The sequence below is a fragment of the Carettochelys insculpta genome, chromosome 3 (genome assembly GCF_033958435.1).
Source record: "Carettochelys insculpta isolate YL-2023 chromosome 3, ASM3395843v1, whole genome shotgun sequence".
NCBI classification, from domain to species: domain Eukaryota; kingdom Metazoa; phylum Chordata; order Testudines; family Carettochelyidae; genus Carettochelys; species Carettochelys insculpta.
In genome coordinates this window covers 173,202,663-173,223,170 of record NC_134139.1, presented here as the reverse complement: position 1 = coordinate 173,223,170, position 20,508 = coordinate 173,202,663, and the positions used below count along the sequence as shown (strand labels likewise).

The window sequence follows — 20,508 nt, the reverse complement described above, 5'->3', positions numbered from 1 at the left end:
TTTGAAATAACTATCCTAGCACCTACACAATGCAAACAATATTTTGAAATGATTTCAAAAGAATTTCAAAATAGCAGTTGGCTTATTTTGAAATTGCTAAACCTCATTCTGGCTGGGTCTACACTAGCTTGCACCCCCCTTTTAGAAGGGGGATGCTAATGAGACACTTCAGGATATGCTAATGAGGCACTGCAGTGAATATGCAGTGCCTCATTAGCATAATGGTGGCCACAGCCCTTCAAAAGTGTTCCTTTTGATCGCTCATGGCTCGTTTACACAGGGTCCTTTTCAAAAGGCCCCTGCACATTTTGAAATCCCCTTATTCCCTTATAGGAATATTTGGTTATAGGAATGAGGGGATTTCTAAGTGTGCAGGGGCCTTTCGAAAAGGACCCCGTGTAGACGAGCTGTGCATAATCAAAAGTGGCACTTTCAAAGTGCTGCGGACACCATTATGCTAATGAGGCACTGTGTATTCATTTCAGCATCTCATTAGTATATCCCGAAGTATCTCATTAGCATTCCCCTTTCAAAAGAGGGGTGCTAGTGTAGACCCAGGTTCTATGAGGAATAGTGCGTATTTAGACATAGGTATTTTGAAATAGGTTCTGTTAAGACTGGGAACAAAATCTATTTTATAATAAGGCAACTTCCAACAGCTCTATTTTGAAATAGGCTCTATGGCTGTATCTACACTTGCATTCCTCTTTTGAAAGAGAAATGCAAATGAGGGAAATTGAAAATGCAAATGAGGCACTGATTTACATACCATGCTTCATTTGCACAATCTGCTTTCAGAAAAGATTCTTTTGAAAGAAAAAAAATGCAGTGTAGATGGGTCTCTTTCCAAAATAAACCCCATCTTTGAAAGAACCCTTCTTCCTTTTACAAAATAGGAAGAAGGGTTCCTTATTCCTCTGATGTCTGAAGATACTAAGGAGTATTAGGTCAAAGAGTTGGGAGGCCTAATGTTGAGAATATAGTTAAATGTAGTTTGTTGGTTTGTTGGGGGGTTGTCCAGAAGATGTTGAATTAAACATATGTTTGAGGTAATTTATATGGTTTTTGACCAAGAACCTAAAATGTCTTCAAGCTTTCATTGCTCATAATATAGAACTATGTCATCATTTGCTGAAATTCCCTGCCTGTATTTTTAGAGCTCCTTCAGCTGAATCATTTAGGAGCATATTCTGGGGAAAATCACAGTATGTGCACAGCCAACATAATTACCATTAGAAACTAAGGCTATGTCTACACTACATCAAGTAAGTTCATTGCAGATAAACAGTTCTAGCTATAGCAATTGCACTTGGCTTACTTGGCCGTCCTTACTGAAGAGTTTCTCCTGTCAACTTCCTTTACTTCTCACATCTTGCGAGGAGTGCAGGGGTCAACTGCAGCCCCTGAGTGGTTGATTTCACGTGTCCCTACCAGATGCATGAAACTGAACCCTGGAAGTTGAGCCCTGAGCAAGCTGATCTTCCGGACTAGTGTAGACATAGCCTCAGAGTAGAACTTCTTGTGGAGATAAGGGTGTTTCTGTAGTTCCAATAGAAACTTTTGTCAGTGGTGCTGTAGATTTATGACATTATAGAAATTTCGCAATGTCTCATAACCAAACCTAGCATTAATGGACAGAAAAAATAAAATCTTGGGCAGGTTAGCTAGGAAAATGTTATCAGTTCGAACTATGATCACTAAGGCAACATGCATGAAAAACATGACACAATACATTATGTAATTTTTTTAGGTCTAAATTACATGAGGGTAGATCCAGAGACACGCCAAAGAACTAATGGAATGATTCTGTAGTTACCTGCATGTAACAGGATACTGAATTTAGGTTGCAATTTTCGAAAGGGCATAAGTGATTTTGGAACATAGTTCTCACTGAATGAGAATCCCATGCTATGGCTGAATCTTTGATATAATAAAGGACTTAGAAGACATGGAATCATCCTAAAGCAACACTCTTACAAATCTCAAAATACCAATTAAAGAGAACCAAAGACTTTTTGAGCTAGATCCCAAATCCTATATTCATATCTCAGTATATAATAACTTGTATCAAAATTAATGCTTAAAATTCCCTTTTAATAGCCACAACATTCACTTTAACCTTCTATTAAAGGTAATGAATCTCTCTGGAGAACAGGGATATATATCCAATCAAAGAGTACCGCAGGCCTGAAAATCCCTTACATACAGTACTGCCACTATTAAAGAAAAGATAGATCTTACCAAGTTCTTTCACATCACCAAAAGATAAAGCAGACAGGTGACCCTTGTTAAGACAATCTAACCTGTAAACTCCTGCCCACATGAGAAGACTATCAGTGAGATAGTAAGATAAATCCCAATTTTAGGGAGTGCCCCTTCTCTTTGGTGGTTATTGCTGAAAATCTCTGGAGTCAAATATTGAGGGCACATTTGCTTTGCAAGGCAATCTCAGGTACTTCTCCTTCGGAGAGACATCACTTCAGATAGCTGGTTCCCAAAGACTGTTTCACAAAGCTTTTCTATTATAGAAAGAAATCTCCGTTGGAGGAGCTCCAGGAACGGATGTTCCAAGGCACCATTTAGCCTATATCACATGAAGACATTCAAGATGGCTTGTACTCCAGGTATTTCATAATCCCTCAGGGTCAGGAGGAGTCAGGCTGATTCCAGATCTATGTAAATTTAATACATTGATCAGGTCTAATCCATTTCACATGATTGTCCTACAAAAGATTTATTGACGTTGACTAAAAGGTGAATGGTAAGGGTATATAGATCTGATAAACACTCCATTTATACCCCATTAATTCCCTCAAACTCACAGTAGCATATACAGTATACCAGTATAAGGTGCCACATAATGTTTGAATAACTGCAAGACACAGTTGCAGCCTATTCAAGGAGACCAACTATAAATCTTTGCACTGCTGACTGTTTTCTTGTAAATGCAGAGATTAATGTTTCACCTTTTTCTCATTTAAATAAAGTGTACTACTGTTTTTAAAAATCTAGAGAAATTTGGCCTTTTCCCGTTAGCAACACACTAGGCATCTGGTACACATATGTTGTTGTCTTGAAATTGACTTATTAATTTATACTAAAACTTGTGCTAGTGCCCTCCTTTATCTACCTGGTCCCTTCATCAGATTGCTTCTGGGGCTGCCTGCCCCTCTGAGCAAAAGGAGGCACAAACACCAATCTACAGATAAAAAAATTAAGTACTGAGGAAATTGTGTTAGAACACAGATCCCTTTTGTCATTACAACTTTAGAAGCTCTAAGTCTCTGAATCAAATAATAAACAGGTCTGTATCAGAGAGATGGCCAGTCCAAGCTGCCTAACATTAGTCACATGTATGTATTCAAACTATTAGCAGGAAATCATTCACACATTTGGTAAACACAGTAAAGCATTCCATCTTAATTGAAGCAAAAAAGCTAGACTCCCATGTACCATATATGCAAAACAAATAAACAAAGAAATTACAGCCTTAAATGAAAAGGGCAGGAAACAGCTATTCACTGCTTAGAAGAGTAAATGGAAAGGAATGCATTTTCAAGGATCAGAGAGGATTTAATAAACAGAAGGAGAAGCAAGCATTTAGAATGTGCTGGTAGATTCTACCATTTATGTACATTGCTCTCTGTTTTCACCTCCTTTATAACAGAAGGCGAAAAATACTATGATGGCAGTATGTTGCCACCAATAGTATAATGGTGGGAAAAACTAACAGTAATAACTAGAAGACCTGACTTCAGTCCCTTGATTGATGTTTATTGACATAGTTTGAATCACTCTTATCTGGCACCCTCAGATGGTGCCGGATGAGAGAATTTTCCAGATGATGGGAGGTCAATATTTTTTAGCACATTAGCAACACTTCCACTGCTTCCTTGGCTCTTAGAAGACATTTAGAGGTAAATTACAGAAAATAACAGCACAGAACGCTGAGAGCCAGGAATGGTGACCGTAAACAAGATTTATGGGACCATGGGAACTTTGGCCAGACCCATGATAAGAGGTCTTCCAGCTAACAAAAATCATGCCAGATTATGGAGTTTTCCAGACAAAGAGTTCTGGATTAGAGAGGTTCAACCTGTACTGTATACTAATATTACCTTTCATTTCTAGTTTTCATAGATGCAGTGGTATGCAAGTGATAAGTCATGTTACTGTATATAAATTCATGATGTCTTCTTTTTGACTTGATGTATAATTTTCTACCAAATGAGACCTGTATAAATGCAGAGATTGCTCAGTATTTTCAGTTTTAGTAGTTTATATACTTTAAGATAGCAGTACTCTGATTGGATTCACTCTTTACCTATCCAAATTCAGCTGGAAATAATAGTGTGATTTTTTTTTTTTTAAAAAAAACAAGTAGCTCAGGGAAGAAATGCACACATCTAAAAATTCGTTTAAAGAAAAGCTAGCTAGTAGATTGACAAAACCCATGGAGCAGCTATACTAAATGATTTCAGTTGACAGTAAATTAACAGAACACAGCACTTTTGTTGACAGCCTTCTTTGTCTCCCCCACTAGTCAGAACGCCTTCTCAACAGAATCGTTGACAAAAAAGCTGTGTGGATGCTCCAGGGGGCCCTCCATCAACAGACAGGGCTTCAGGGTCACTGGCCAGCCCTGGCTGATATACTTACTGTTGGTCATTTTATTGAGAGAGCATCCAGCTAGTCTGGCCACTCTCAGTCGACAAAGCAGATCACTTTTTTTATCTGCTTTGCTATCTTGCTGTAATCTGTCAACAGAAGTTTTGTTGGACAATATCTTCTGACAGTATTTTCTGTTGACAGATCACTATAGTGTAGACATAGACCGACTGATCACTGCAGTTTAGAAATGTTGATCAGAGACTGTTCTGTTTGTAAATGCACAACAGTGCTGGGTATCAGTTCTTTCAGCATGGTGCTTGAACATGTGCCCAACTTTCAGCATAGGAGCAGGTCCACTGACTTTAACTCACATGCTGATAATTGGGAATGTGATTAAGTATCTTGCTCAGTTTGGGCTTTACATACTTAGCATCTCACAACGTAAGATGCAGACACAAGATCTTCTGGTCCTTCAAAAGTGAACAGTCAAGTTATAGCTTTGTACGATATAAGGGAAGAATTTAGTTTGCTTATCCAAATACTGGATCCCTGCTGTAAATATGTCCACAGAGTTTTTCCATTGACATTAGCAGAAGGTCTGTAAATGGGGTTAGAACAGACCATGCAGTATTAAGAATTAAATTTGCTATCTTGACAAGAGGTTTGAAGAGAGTATTACTGTAAATGTTTACACCAGAACTATTTAACAAATGATTTAATTTTATTTTCAATATGTTTTATCTGTGAATATAGTGGTTTTGATTGAATTAGCACTTGTTTTGTAATTTACTCTCTGTTGCCCTGAATCTTAATAGAAAACATGGCATTGACCTCAGTGAATAATGACTAATTACCTTGGGACTTCACAGCAATCTGTTTCTTTGCAGCTGTGCAAGAGAAGTAGGGGCACAGTCATATAGGACACAGACTGATTCCAGAAGAAGGGGGCTATCCGAGGGCTTGTGCATCCTATACTTTTCTCATTTTTCTTTACCTGTGAACAAATGCAGAGTGTATCCTTGACTCCATTCCCTCCCCCTCCCCCTGCTGGGAGGCAGAACACTGTATTAAATTACTCTCTCCTGGAGCTCAGTGGGATTTAGGGAGGAATTCAAAGGAAATACATTGTACTATTAGGAGTGTACTCTTACATCTACTATGACTCTTTGAAATAAATTTCCTTACCAGTGATCACCTTTTGGTGCACAGCTATGCGCCATCAGTTACACAGGGATGTGCCTAAAGGCTCAATCTAGAACTTAATGAATAAAATGAAATACATGCCCTCTGCACAGATACTCCAAACAAATATGACCTGATGTTATCCTTGAAAGCCTCACTTCTGGAAGATGGCACATAAAAGAAGGTTTTCATATGGGCTACCGTTACACTAGAGATTTTTCAACAAAACATGCTACACATTTACTCACATAGTGCCTCTTGTCGACGTCCTAGGGACAAAACCAGCATTTTCCCCAGCAGGGTTCTGCCTCTCTGCTATGAGGCATAATGCCTTCATCAACAAATTTCTATTGCTAAAAGAGCCATATAAATGACCGGGGGGCTTCTCTCAACAGACAGGGCATCCACAAAAATCGGCAGCCCTGTCTGCTGTGCTTCTGAATGCCTGTTTTGTCAAGAGAGCAGCCAGGCAGTCCAGGGGCTCTGTTCACAGAGCTGAGTGCTCTCCCAATTTGCTTTTTGTGTGTGGTCACACTCTGTCAACAGAAGTTTTGTCAGATAATCTCCTGTCAATAGTGACTTCTGTTGACAGAACATGGTAGTGTAACCGTAGCCACTGAATGTAAAAATGACCTTTTAATATTCATTATCCCTGTGAATTCCACTGCTTTCCAGAGCCAGAACTAGAAGGTATGTAGCAATATAGGCAGAGTATACATAGGCTTCATACATGTCTCTTGACATTTACATTTGGTGATTCCAAAAGTATGCATGGAAATTCTACTCATCAGGACGTCTATAGTAAAGATTCTAATTACCATCTTTTGCTAATACTCTTGGTTTATTTAGCTTTACACAGGTGCTGGAACAAGGGATGTGGTTGTGGGGTTTGCAGCACCCCCTGGCTTGAAGCAGTTTCCATTATGTGCAGGGTTTCCAGTTTGGTTCATCAGCTTTCAACACCCCCACTGTAAAAATTGTTACAGTACCCTTGTTGCTCTAAGAGGGACAAATTGTGCTCATTTTACTCAGGAAAAACTTCAGGTGGACTTAACAGCATGTATGCTATTGGAATTTTGAATGAACAAGCCAGGATTTCATGCAAAAAAGTGAAAGTTTCTGCTTGAGAAGTGAGCAGTTTATTTTTCCTCCTGGAATTTTGCACTATAACAATTCCACCAGTAGTTAAAACTAAACTGGAAAAAATATAATGGCAAAATTAAGCTGTGAAATAAATTCAACAGTCTGGTTATGATAGCTCAGTGTTTAGAGCCCTTATAAACTAGGGGTCATGAGCTTGATCTTTGTGGGGCTCTCAGATGTGGTATGTGAAAACAGGTTAGATGTACATCTATCAAGGATGATGTAGATGGTGATAGGTCCTCCTGTGAGTGCAGGGGACTGAACTCAATGATCTTGCAGGGTCCCTTCCAGTTCTATGATTCTATAATAAATCTATTTATATAATCATGCGTAACTGTTGTTGTAAGACTTTTGCCTCCTTTGTGTAATGGGTTCCAGAACAATTAAGTCTCATTCTTCTGTCACCTGTTTCACTTGAGACAATGCTTTTCTAAGTGATACATTCACTTGAATGAATTAATTTAGAGTACAGACAGTATGTGAGTCTGCAGGAGCTAGAATTAGCCAGACAGCTTGTCAGTGCACTGAGCAACAGACAGAGAACTCTAATGCTAGCAAAAGAGCAATAAGTTGGGTTAAGGATGTAAAAGTGGTAATTAGAGAGGACTGCTCAAAGGATCAGGAAAATCAAGTTAGTTTTGGTCAGTTTAGTTATTAAAATTTCCTGAATAAATGGGTATATATGGGCTGTTACAGAACATATGGATATTAATCTTCATTAATTTTTATCGTCTCCCCTATATTAAATATATAAATAACTCCTGGTGCTAAGGTGGTTGATGTTTGTTTATTTATTTGTTTGATTGATTTAAAGAATCTGTTCTAGAGATTATATATTGAGTGTTTCAAAACATCTGTGTATGAGAAACCTTGCGTTAACTAATTTCCGAGAAGATTCAGCTTTATTTGACATGAACTAATCACGTGAGGTGATCAAATTAAACTAGAATCCATAGCTTAGACAATCTAGATCTGACAGCCTGTCATGGAAAATGGCTAGGTAAGCACTGAAGCATGGGGCATCATGTCAGTTTTCAGCTATGCTGCTGTAAAGCTAAAGTAACTCCATTGATGTCAGCTGCTTCTAAGAGCTGATTTTTGCCCTGGCCTTACCAATAGACAAAAGTAATTAAAGAAGTCATGATTTTAATTATTTTTCCATTTAGTAGTGGAGATGGGAGCTCTTTGTTTATTGCATACACTTTTAAACACTGTATACTCTACACTTGTTTGTTCATTCTGATCTATATATCATTGCTCTTTCATCAAATCTGCAGTCCTACCATAGACCTAAAGTTACACAAAGGTTCTGTATTACTGACAGACATCTGCTAGAAAGCTTCTTGGACCTCTAGCAAAGCACTGGACTAGAATCTTTACAGAGAAGTCCCCTAGCTATCTTGGCACTGTCTGCAATAATTAAAACAGTCATTTGGTTTTAAAATCAGGCTTCAGATTGAAAGTTGATTGTCATTTCTCCTCCCATTACAGTAAAATGAATAAGCTGTACCCTCAAATTATTAAGCACCAGAAGCATTTAACTAAGAAGCAAGTAAAATACAAAATGACCAATAATTACTACTTCCCTGTAGAACGTTCAGATGAGTGATGTAATGACAGGACTCAGTAGATAAAGCAATCAATATATTTAAAACACTGTTGACCTTTAGTATGTGATGAGTGCAGTCTGTCTGCATACCAGTGTGCAAATATAGAAAAAGGGCCCATGCCTCAAGGAACTTTGGCTGTGTCTACACTACAGCAATCATTTAAAGGAAGTTCTTCCAGAAGAGATCTTCTGAAAAAAACTTCTTTCAAAACATCGCGTCCACACACAAAAAAACAGATTGAAAGATTGATCTGCTCTGTCAATAGTGTCCACATGGCTGCATCTACAGTAGCAAGTCTTTTTTCAGAAAAGCTGGGCCTTTTCAGAAAAAAACAACAGAGCGTCTACACACAAAGGCCATTTCTACACATGCCACTTGTTCCAAAAGGGGCATGCTAATGAACAGCCCAGAAAATGCTAATGAGGCAAGGATGAAAATTCCCCATGCCTCATTAGCATAAAGTCACATGATTTGGAGTCTGGAAGACTATTTTCCCAACTCCAAAACTCTGTGTAGAAGCGCAGCCACCGGGGGTCTTCTGGAAGGAAGTCCTTCTTCCAGAGGCCCTGTCTGCCCGAAAATTTTTGGGTCTCCAAATCATGTGACGTTATGCTAATGAGGTGTGGGAAATTTGCATCCACCCCTCATTAGCATCTTTTGCTCCCTGTATTAGCATGCCATTTCTTAAGGAAGTGGCCTGTGTAGAAATGGCCTAAGGGTATTTCTACACAGCAGCTGTATTTTGAAATGAGCTATTCCAGAAAAGCCGTTCCAGAATAGCTTATTTTGAAATAACACTGCTACACACAAAATTCATTTCAAAATACCACTTGACTATTTTGACATATGGGGAAAGATGAATGCAAATGAGGGAAATCAGAAATGCAAATGAGGCACTGATTTACATATCTCATACTTCATTTGCATAATCACTTTTTTGGAAGAGATCATTTCGAAAGAGAAAAAGCAGTGTAGGCAGCACTTTTTTGAAAATAAACACCATCTTTGAAAGAATCCTTCGTCCTGAATTTTGTGTGTAGCAATTTGTAGCTTATTTCAAAATAAGCTATTCTGGAGTAGCTCTTCTGGAACAACTTATTGTGTAGACGTATGGCTTCAGCTTCAAGTTTCCAAGGGTACTCCAACTAATGTAAATTTCAACAAGCCCTAAAAGTCACAAATACCCTATTTCCTTCCTCAGCTAATAACTGAAGTCACGGTAGCCAAACTTCGCATTCAGCAAAATCGAAAATTATCATATCTGCAAGGATCAGCATAGACTCCTGACTATTTCCCACTGGCAGGATGAAGTCCATGACCAATGGAGTCAGCACAGTTTCCATGCCATGCTAAAACAAAAGACTAAAACAAAGACTATCAAGGCTGAAGAAATCCATGTGACACAAAAACTGCCTTACCACAACTTTCAGAATAATCTTTCCAAAGATGGCAGATTAAATGCAGGTCAGTAGTTGAGAAGTTTACAGCATGAAGAAGCTGACCAAATTTTTTCCAGGGAGGTTGTTGCAATTGTCCTCCCTAGACACAAATCCTTTTCCACCAGAACAGCCAGTCTTCTGCAGGGCTACAGGCCAGGTGGAAAATTCCTCACAATGGCTGGGTCTACATGTGCCCCTTCCTTTCGAAAGGGGCATGTTAATGAGCAGGTTCGAAATATGCTAATGAGGCGCTGTAATGAATGTGCAGCACCTCATTAGCATAATGGCAGCCATGGCGATTCGAATGTGTGGCTTTTTGAATCGCACACTGTCTGTGGAGACAGGATCTTCCGAAAGGACCTCCCCCCATTTTTCGAAAGCCCTTCTTCCTATCTGGTGATTGGAAGAAGGGCTTTTGAAAACTGGGGGGGGTCCTTTCGGAAGGTCCTGTCTCCACGGGCGGCAAGTGATTCGAAAAGCCGCACTTTCGAATCGCCATGGCTGCCATTATGCTAATGAGGCATGGCATATTCATTGCACCGCCTCATTAGCATATTTCGAACCTGCTCATTAACATGCCCCTTTCGAAAGGAAGGGGCATGTGTAGACCCAGCCAATGTGAAAGAACTGTCAGGTTCCAACAGGTGGCAATGAGTATATACCAGGAGGGCAACCACTTGGAACAGTTCTTCTGGAATTAACTTTGTGTGTGCATTAGTAGAAAGTACATTTTTCTGCCTGCTCTAACTCAGAGTCCCCCAGTCCACCAAGGAAGCATCTGTCCAAGCCGTGCAACTGCGTCAATAGAGCTGGGGAGCTAGAGCACAGAATGAGATCTGCAAGATCTCATTCACAGCAGATCTGCTCTTGGAGCTGTAGTGTAAACTACTCAGGAGGCCAGCTCCCTCTCTCCCTGTCCTCTCTCATAGCTTCAGACCTGATTTAAGCCCCAGTTCAAAAATCACAGTGATCAGCTCTGGAACATGTTTCCAATGCATGTGCACATTTTCATCTTAGCGCAGTTGCCACAGATTGGATGCTGCAGGGACGCTCAGTCTCCTTTTCCCTATGACACCCTGAGCAATCCAGACAATTTCTTTTACCCATAACCTTGCCTTTCTCTTTGTTGCATAGCTTATTGATGATCAGCAACATTCTGTTACACAGAAGGAACTGTGGGGAGAAGTGAGGCATTAATGTAAGATATTTTGAGTTGTGGACAAGGACAAAGTTATGTGGGAACAGGCTGAGGAAGGTTAAGTGGAATGGCTTATTTACGCTGTGTTGGGTGCTGTGGAGATGATTACATCCTAGTAGATGAGCCTGCTCTCTGCTGGAGGTTGAGGATGTTCTTAGGTTATATTTTATTCTGGGAAAAGGGCATCTGGGGGCTTTTTCTTAATGCAGTGTGATTATCCCTCAAGCTGGGGTGAGAGGTCTGCTACATTTCTTTTCCTCCCTGTTTCCAGCCTCTCACTGGGTTGACTCGGAGAGTGACTGGGAAGATACATATTCCATGTACAGGAGAAACAGACCTCTAATTTAGAAGCTTTTTCTTAGGAGACAGAACTTGTCTCCCCCTCCACATTACCATGCCCTTCTCCAGCATTTACTCTCCATCCCTTAAGTTCCCTCAGTTTCATGATAGAAAAGGCTGAGCAATGCTATTGTGAGCTGAAGACAGGGAAGATGGGGAGGAACCACCTCTGGCTGACTGGGTTCATTTATACTTGTGACAGAGGACATGGGGAAACAAAGCAGGAGAGTCTGCAGATTGAGATGTCTGGGTATATTATACTTATCTGTGGCATCATAATGGAAGGATAGGGCACCAATTAGTTGAGACCCTATACTTGAATTTATGTTTCAGATCTGTTGTGACACAGCATTCCTTTATCCATCCCTGATATACCTCTTTCCATACTTGGGCCATCTGCTACAGCCAAGGAGCCATTTATGCTGCCTCCATGACTACTAGACACTTGCCCTTGGTGGGAGGGGAATACTCAGAAAGTGCCTTAATAGCTGTTTTCTGAAGTCTTTGTGCAAAATGAGTAGAGCGGGCCAAAGGTTCTGTCCCAAAGTATTGATTGCAGCCTCTTACCGTTTCTTGTAATAATGTTTTGCCCTCTGATTGAAAAGGTTGGATGCCACTGTCATAGTGAAATAAAATACTTGTGGGACGAAAGTCCCAGGCTTGTGGAAATGTCATCAAGGTGTATAGGTTGATACTGGGCAGGGCACTATGATTAAAGAAAGGCGAGTAGAATATCATTTTTTTTCCATAAGAAGCAAATAAAAAATAAGTGTTTCCCCTAGGTCAAGTCAGAGGTCAATCAGCGTTGGTAAGAGATGCCATAAGGAAGAAATTCAGAATGTGTAGAAATGCCCACACTGTCTTTCATTTAGTTGCCTGCTAACAATAGCCATGAAGATGCCTCAGTACAGGCTTCTGCATGACTTATAGAAGCCTGTCTGATTCCCCTGGGTACACTGGCAGATTTATATCCTCCACTGAAACCCACACCTCCATTTCCTCACTGCTATTTATAGTGATCTGGCTAGAGTAAAGCTAAGGTGGGTATGTCTACATGAGCTACAAATCACATTCTTGGCTGCAAAGTAGACATGATCTAAGAGAGAGAAAAACAACTGACATAACACTTGACAAATAGTTGCTGTTAAAACTGCCCCTTCAGATGTCCCCAGTCAGAAGAATGTCAAACAAAACAAAAAACCACAACAACACAGAGGGGGGATTAAATACTGTGGGTCAAACCTTGTCATTTTTATTCACACTGAGTAGTTATAGTACTCTACAAGGAGTTCCGTTTAAATAAATGAAATTACTTGTAGAGTAACATATTACTCATTGTACACAAGAATGGCAAAAATTGGCCCTTTGTAACTGTTGAATAAACTAGTACCAGACCTTATTTTCAGAAAATCTTCCTTTACTCGAATCCTTGCTTGCCTGGAGCACTCTTTTTTCCTAATTACTTGGCTAATTCTGTAATGACAATGAGAATATTCCTGAGTAAGAAAGTCTTGTATTCTGCCACCAGCTAAAGGGAATATTTGTCAAGTGGGTTATTAATCCATAGGAGTAGGGGTAGAATTGGCTTTGCAGCAGTGAGCCCTTAGAGCATATCCTGTTTGGGGAAGAAACATGATCATACCTGTGAAGCATTATCCCTGCTCAGGATACTGCATAAATAATAAAGAATGACTGGTGGATGGGAAGATGAAGAGGAATATTGAGACGATGGGAGATGATGGTAGTAGCTGTCTGAGCCACAGAAGGCTAGAAAATACCTATGGATCATAAGGAACAAAACACAGTGGTCACAAAAATGATATAAAGGGAGAAAGGAGAGTTTAGGATTATCAGAAAAAGGAAACTGTATGGCTACGGTAATGTGCGGTGCTGCCAGTGGCAGGGTCATGCCAGTGAGGGCACTCGACAATGCCAGTGGCTGCTCATTTGAATAGTCACACGCCTTGTTTGCATAGTCACGTGAGATCATGGTCCCGGAAGAGGCGTCTGTCATCACAACACAAGCCGTGTAGACAGGGTTCTGTCGGTGAAAGCTCCTTTCATTGACAGAACCTTATCCCTGAAAAAAATGAGGGATAAGGGGCTGTCAGCACAGGAGGATTTTATCAACAGAACCCCATCTACACGGCTTGTTTTGACACAACAGAAGCCTCTACTGGGACAGTGATCTCATGTGACTATGCAAATGAGGCACATGTGTATGCAAATGAGTGCCCATTTGCATTGTTGAGTGTTCCCTAATTTGGATGACCCTGCCTGCAGCTGCACCCTGTGTAGACATAGCCTATATGAATCTCTGCCCATTTATATGAGAAGACATGCATTATTTTTACAAGAGCACCTTTATCAATTTCATGTTTCCAAAATTATGAATTAAACATGTTGGTTATTCTCAATTTTATCTTCATATAAACAATTAAAAACATCTTTATTTGCCAGTAACAGTCCTATATTTAGATAAAAGTTCTAAGTCTGTGAGAGTGCCTATTATTCCTTTTTAAATACCAGGACTTTTTACTATCCGAAGAAAGGAAAAACAACCTTGCACCATACACCAGTTAGCAAGACCAGGTAAAAAGGTGGACCAGAGACACAATGTAAGGGCTGACGTGGTTACGGAAAGAAAATATTTTTTAATGGAAGAGAAGACATAGTAAGAAAGAATAGTTAATTATGTACAATATCTGAAGGTCTATACAGACCTGCTCTGCAGCACTCACTCCTTTTTTATAATAGTGAACCCCACTGTGATATGCTGTGTTCCTGAGCTCAGACTTTCCTTACAGCATTTCATGACTTTCACGCTTCATTCATGTCTCTTTGAGCCTTGTGTGTTATTTGAATGCTGTAATTATTGTGGAAGATTCTAAGCACTGGAACCCAAGATTATATCTATAGTAAGTGTTTCTGAGGGAGAAATAGAAAAAAAAAACATAGATGTTATATAATAAAGTGCATCTAAGAAATAATTAGTCTTTTTTATCTTGGATATTTTATTTTATGTCTTTGCATTTAGAGGTCAAAAAGATATCAAATATTATGCAAATAAATTGCAGTAGTCTTTAATTTAAAGCACTCAGAACAAATATGAATATCAGGAGCTAGGGCACAGGCCAGAGTAACAAATGGGCAGCCCATTTGATCCTTGGAATCTACATGAATTTTGAAAGATTTTGATGTGATCAAAATTCCATTGAAGTGAATGGGAGTTTTTCAATTGACTTCACTGAACTTTGGATGAGATTCTTCAAGAGTTTGGGGGATGAGCCTTCTGTTGCCTCAGTGAAAGGATGGGAAGAAATCCCACCCACAATGGAAGAATTTAGAGGAAGCCCACTGAGTTCTCCTCACCTCAGTTTCCTCCATTATGGGATGTTTACGGATAAGATGGCAAATTCTGTTTGAGTTTTTGTAAAAACGAAAAGTGATTTTTTTTTCTAAACATAGACTCTTGAAACTTATGATCTGACAGCATCTCTTTAATTATGTTAAACTGCCTTTAAAATATTCCAGACATGCTTGTATGGTGTCTAGACCTATGTATGATCATCTACATTTATTGTTTTGCTGGCTCAGAAGGAGAAAAGGGGCAAGCTAATTGCATAACATACTGTACAGTTAGGAACTGGTGTATGACTAAGTGGTGAGATGAGTCAGGTGTCATAAAAACTGAGGGTATTGATTGGATGATGAAATATCCATCTGTTCAGGAAGCTAGTAAAACCATATAGCCATGTTATTTTCCCTCATGCCCATGAAAAACACAGGTAAAATGACAGGCACACCAAAAATCTGAGAAACTTTTGGTTAGTGAAATCTATGGCTTTTGATAGAAATGTAGATAACACTGAAGTATCATTGCCTCTCTCTGCAGAATCTCTGAAAATAAATGCTGTATTCTTTCCTTTTAAAAAGAAGGTGCTATTTTGCATGAGTCCTTACAATAAAAATATGGCAAGGTGTATTCTACCAAAGGGGAGTATAAAAAATGTATGTGGTAGAAGGAAAGGGAGGAAGCATTGACAGGAGGTCTAAGTCTTATTCCTGGCTTTCCAGTGTCACTGTGTTCTCTGAAATGGCTCACTCAGCTCTCTGTGTCTCATTTCTCCCATCTGTAAAATGAACTAAAAATACCTACCTCACAGGGGTGTTGTGAGGCTTTATTAATTAATCTTTGTAAAGTGCTTTGAGATCCTTGGATGAAAGGTGCTGTGGAAAAGCCAATATGTTTCACTTTTGTAATGGCAGTAATTCAGGAAGATGGAATATATTCAAGTGCTTTAAAACACTTGAAAACACTCTGAGTCCTGAAGAGTATTCAGCTGTCTAGTATAACTGCACATGTTGATAGGTTATATGAAGAACAACTCCCATGATCAAAACCTTGGAGGAATTATATATACTTTGTCTCATCACAGAGCTACTCCCTACAAGCTACCAGGTACCCAGTTTACATCACAAGTGCAGAAAAGTTCAAGACAGTTAAGAGAAACAGACACACACAATTTATGCAGCTATTAAATGTTCTTTAATGCTGAACCACCTGTAGACACACACCACCTACATAAGGCTAGATAATACCTTAAAGACACAACAAAGCATGGGGTGGGGGAAAGTACTTTCCTGGGAGAGATGCGGAGATCTCCTTATGGGGCCATGATGAGGGAAGCACAATTTGCAACTCTTCTTATGCGTATTCCCTATCCCTGTAGCCAGCCAGCACGTAGGGAGTTTCAATATGATAGCTGCACCCACATACACTGTACTCTCGGCAACTTTTACCTTGGGGAAACATTTTGGTAGTAGTCTGTCTGCTTCCACAGAAGTAACTGGTGAAATTTTAAGTAGTGCTTCTCCAGCTTGGGTAAGCTCTGGGGTAAGGTGCCATACTCCCTCTCACACAGCTATGTAAAAGCCAGTTAAGATCTCATAAAGAGTGTAGTCCTAATAAAAGTCATATTGTCATTAAATAAAGAGAATGCAAAGAACAAAAGGCAAAGAACCAATTAAAAGTTAAACTTTATTAGCATAAATATAATAATAGAAAGCATGGTAAGATTTTATGCAGTTGATTCAAAGGGGAAGTAACAAGGGTTTGTATAAAGTAATTTTGTCTCATTGTGGCTATGTCTACACAACAGCTCTATTTTGAAATAAAATCTAATTTCAAGGGAACATAACCAAACATAAAATACATTTTGAAACAGCACTTATCTATTTTGAAATAGCATTTCCAGTCCCTAGTGCTATTTTGATATAGGAGCCCATTGTGGCCTGTTTCAAAACAGACTTCATTCGTCAGGGACTGAGGTTTACCTCAATTGAAGCAATGCACCTGATATTTTGAAAGAGCTTGGGTGTCATTTAGACAACGTCAAAGTTATTTTAGAATAACTGCTGTTATTTTTTTTGATAACTTGGTCATGTAGACATAGCCTGTTAGAATAAACTATTTCCAAAATCATATTATCCAAAACATATGCTCATTTGGGACTTTAACTTTTGAGATGATGGCCATTCTTGCCTGATCCAGCAAAACACTTGAGCAGATGGCTTCAAAATTAAGTACATGCCTAGGCCCTGGTCTGCTCTAAGGGGGTTATTTTAAAATAACTAACAGCTATTTTGAAATAACAAGTCTGTGCACACTCAACAGCCAGTTATTTTGAAGTAACTCTAAGTTATTTCAAAATATTGTAGTCCTGATTTTGAGAGAAGTAAACTATTCCAGAATATTTTATGTTGGATTAATAATTTAGGAATAGGGTATTCCATAATGCCTTTAGTGTAGACATGCCGTTAATGATAGTCCTGCTGGATCTGGCCAAAGTGCTAACTGCCTTGGGGAATGTTGTCTTGGATCAGGTAACAGTGGTACAGACATCTATTAATTTCCTTTAAAAATAGTGCATGAAGCTAATTAATAAATGCTTCCCTAGAAATAAAAAGTAGAAGACAAGTAACAAATGAAGGATTAACAGAATTTATTTCTGTTTCCTTCATAACAGATTCAGACATTTCACTCTCCTCCACCATCTGTCCCTCATCCTTTTTTTGAGTTGAATGGGCAAGAGATCTTAAAAGGACAAAACCAAATTAACACAATAAGCAATATTAAAGTTACAGCTTTCATCCAGCTTCACAAGCACTCAATGTGAATTTGTCTTTATTCATGAAATAAGTGATTCATATTTTGGCTTTTCACTATAAGATAGACATTATGCTGCACATTCATCCATTGACAATCATCTATATGCCTATCATTCAAGTCAAAACACCAACTTACAATCCTAAAGGTGTAAGGAGCGCTCGGCGCATATGTGACCAGTCTTAGTCTGAATGAACTGAGAGACTATATATCTGCATAGCCTGTGTTTCAATATGCTTAGAAGCACACTGGCTTTGCAGCACTTTTGGAAGTTAAAGTGTTAAGCTTAACACATCAACATTTTTCAGAGGGGTAGCTTTCTGCCTATTAATTGTTTTCTCTCGATACTTCTTCCACCTCTGGCTGACCATCGGACACAACAGCAAGTACTGTATGAAATAAGCAGTTTCCACCAAATAGTCTTCATGCAGATGTTCCTGAGCCATAACTTTTATGTGAGATTTCTTTATAAATGTCATTTTAGAATATGATCATTACAGTATTAAATGTATTTTATTTTCACATACCTCAGACTAATTGTCTTACTCATGTACGTACTAGTATGTAAACACATAAAAAGGAACATTTTTAAATAACTGAATTGTATCCCCAAGTCTTGCACCAAGTTTGGACATATCTCAATTTTAGTGAACTGAGCCATGAGGATTTTGAATATTACCAGAATAATAGACTTCTCAAGTAAAATAAAATCAAAATTGACAGTAAAAATGGGCTTGATGACAAAGACTTGGGACTTCTGATCAGCTGAATATAATGCTCATCTTTGCTTGTTAATAGTCCCCCATACTACATGTAACTATCTAATACAGTTTGCACAGTGTACAGCCCTAGAATCTTGGCTGTTCCTTTCCTAGACACAACCTAATCTGTTATGTATCTCAGTTCTGCAGCTTAGCTACATCCTGTCATCCCAGGATCTCTAACCACTGTGTAGAACGAACACTATCATGTGGCTGAAGTATTATATTTCTCATTGTTGAGCTTTGTATTTAAAATTCTGATTTATTCTTTTGTCTGCCAAACTGCAGAAAATACTATTTTATGCCAAAAGCATGTCTTTCAGCAAATATTAGTATTTTTTTAAATTTTCCTGCTAACTGAAATTTCCCACTATATGTTGTTTATCCCAAAGTGTAAAGGACGCAGCTTAGAAACTGGTATTTCTTCAGCTGTTTCAAAGTACATCTGAGGCCCTATTATGTTACTTTATGCTGATGGGCCAGCTCTTGAGCTGGTGCAACTCAGCATAACTCCATTGACTGAGTTGTGCTATTGTGTTAGTCTAATTACTACATTGGGGAAGACCTTTTAAACAAATGTGAGTTACTGTTACCTGCAGCAGATATTCAAAATGTTTAAGTAGTAAGTGTCAAATATATTTCATATAGTGTTTTAGTCAACAACAATTGACCTACATTTATTTAAAAACTTGTATGATGGTGATGCACATTAACTTTTCAATTACCATAACATATATACCAGGGTATCCCATGATATCCCAGGTCATTTGTCCCAGGGAGGCTCATGCTATTCAAAAGTTACTCCTGTGTTACCAGTTTTTGGAGCAGAACTCTGTAAAACAGAGTTACTGTGTGTCATCTTATGATATTGTGATGTACAAAATAACAAGCCAACACAGGGGCTATGTCTACACTTGCAAAAAACTTTGAAATGGCCATGCTAATGGCCAAATCAAAGAATACTAATGAGGTGCTGAAGTGAATATTCAGCGCCTTATTAGCATGCTGCCAGCGCTGCAGTTCGTTCCCCCGTGGCTGGTCTACATGGGGGTCCTTTTCGAAAGGACCCTGCAAACATCAAAATCCCCTTATTCCTATCAGCTGATCAGGGGATTTCGATGTTTGCAGGGCCCTTTTGAAAAGGACCCCCGAGCAGACGAACCATGGGTGAGCAAACTGCAGCACTTTTAAAGTGCTGCAGCCAGCAGCATGCTAATGAGGTGCTGAATATGCCTTTTAGCACCTCATTAGTATTCTTTGATTTGGCCATTAGCATGGCCATTTAGAAGTTTTTCGTAAGTGTAGACACGGCCCAGGATGTATCTAATGTGGCCATTGTATAGACAAGGCACTTTAGTGTGAATTCAGTGTGTTTAAGCAAATCCAATTGGGGACAGTATATCTGCTTACATTTAAATTGTACTTACTGCTACTTCTACTTTTCTTTTATGTAATGATTAACAGTTTTTTGCTTGTTCATAGTTTGCAATAGCTAAGGAATAGATTTTGCATTCTAGATATGGGTGCACTCAGAAATGTATTTTTACCTCTTCTGTATACTTGTCTTGACTGTTGTTTTTTTCATATAGCACTAATGATGCATATGGTATTTCATAAGAGCCAATTCTTTTTGATGTACGTTAGTTAACTAAGAGAACAGACCCTATAACACTCACTCCTTTACCAGCTACTATACGTAACAAGATGGGAGTGAAGAAAGTTAAACCAACCTAACAAATATAACAGTTTGAAAACTATAATTATAAAAACCCCAATAAAATTATAAAGAAGTGAAAGGGGGAACAGAAGGATATATGCCTTAATATTTTAGAAATATTACTAGTTTATACAATTTTGTAAAAAAAAAGTCCTTTTCCTGCCTATATATATAGTTTATTTTATGTTTAATGAAATAAATTAATTGTGCATAGTAAATATATAAAACTGCCATTATGGGCTTTACAGGTATCCCTTTTTTCCAATACCAGTGGTTGAAACTTACTGGGTCTTAGCATTCTAGAACTACTGTATGATAAACAGTGTTTGACACACAGTT

At 38.8% G+C, this 20,508-nt stretch overlaps 1 protein-coding gene across 3 annotated transcripts in view; it reads left to right on the top strand.

The window, feature by feature from the left end:
- MYT1L (myelin transcription factor 1 like) overlaps positions 1 to 20,508 on the top strand; it is a 178,346-nt gene that overhangs the window by 43,214 nt on the left and 114,624 nt on the right. The gene's annotated exons all lie outside the window — the stretch shown is intronic.